The 1509-nt window shown below is 43.3% G+C and overlaps 1 protein-coding gene across 1 annotated transcript in view; it reads right to left on the bottom strand.

Moving 5' to 3' along the window:
- Window positions 1-1509, bottom strand: part of LOC119420047 (dixin) — a 33819-nt gene that overhangs the window by 17675 nt on the left and 14635 nt on the right. The window lies entirely within an intron of this gene.

Here is a 1509-nt window from a genome sequence, read left to right as displayed (position 1 = left end):
TTTTTTCTTCACGTGGCAACTGTCATGTCACCACTGGTGATCCCACATACAAAAAGTTTACGGAACCTCACTTATTTTCAAGCCATCATGCTCACAACACGCACGGATGGACGGACAGACGGTCGGCATTTCTAGTTCCCATTCCCCCTCTTTGCTCCGTGACGGGGAACAATACAAGTGTAGGACTCTGCTCTGTCATAGATTATGTCAAAGATGTGGCTGGCTTATATTCAGCATTTAAACTCATTTCAAATTCAAATTCAAAAATACTTTATTAATCCCAAATGGAAATAAAATGTTTTAACACATCATCCTGGTTTCATAAAAGAGATGTTATAGATTTCTTTATTTATGTTGTTATGAAAAGGTAGAAACCTAAATCAAAGAAAGGACCCCCCCCACACACACACACACCACCCTTCTGGAGTCACTAAAACAACAATCTTCCTTTAATATAAACTAAAACAGGCTCATTAGTGCCATACATATTTACGTTTTATGAGGCCAACAATCTGTGTGTTTCCAAGTGTAGTTCTGGTCCAGCTGGGTCCTCTGTATCAGAGTCAGAGAGTCAGAGTCAGAGTTTCTTTATTGTCATTCGCACCTCATGTGGTACATGTGGTGGAGCGAAATTATGTACTCAGGGTCCCAGTTACATCCAACAATAAAATGTATAAGAAAAACAGTAATAACATCTAAGATATGAACTAAGAAAAACATCAACTTAATATACACTAAGCACTCATAACATAAAAACATTGAACATCAGCACAAACATGAACATGAGTCTGTGAGCAGATGTGCACGCATGAACACATCAACATTGAAACAGATCAGCAGCAGCATGAAACAGATCAGCAGCAACATGATATGGTTTTTCACAGTGATTATTCTAGTTAGAGATTCATGAGTCTAACAGCCTCAGGGTAGAAGCTGTTCCTCAGTCTAGTGGTTCTACACTTAATGCTCCTTAACCTCCTTCCTGAGGGGAGTGGGGCAAAAAGTGTGTGTGCTGGGTGAGTGGGGTTCTTCATGATGCAGGTGGCCCTCTTCCTGCATCTGGAGGTGTAGATATCTGTGATGGTGGGGAGGCTGATTCCGACAGATTTCTGTGCAGCCTTCACCACTCTGCAAAGCTTTTCTTTCTGCAGCTGTGCAGCCTCCATGCCACACGTTGATGCTCGAGCACAGGATGCTCTCCACTGCACACCTGTAGAAGGAGGTGAGGACTGAGCTTTCCAGACCAGCTCGCCTCAGCCGTCTGAGGAAGTAGAGTCTCTGATGAGCTTTCTTGATCAGGCTGGTGGTGTTGTTGCTCCAGCTGAGGTTGTCATTCATGTGTACACCCAAGTACTTGTAGCTGGAGACCACTTCCACCGCAGATCATCTTATGTTCAGGGGGGTGTAGATGTTTTTGTTCCTTCTGAAGTCCACAATCATCTCCTTTGTCTTCTTCACATTGATGTGAAGGTTATTCTCTTTGCACCAGCTCTCCAGGTGTTCCACCTC

Source organism: Nematolebias whitei, chromosome 14, assembly GCF_014905685.2.
Source record: "Nematolebias whitei isolate Nwh7 chromosome 14, NemWhi1, whole genome shotgun sequence".
Taxonomy (NCBI): domain Eukaryota; kingdom Metazoa; phylum Chordata; class Actinopteri; order Cyprinodontiformes; family Rivulidae; genus Nematolebias; species Nematolebias whitei.
This window is presented reverse-complemented; position numbering and strand designations above follow the sequence as displayed.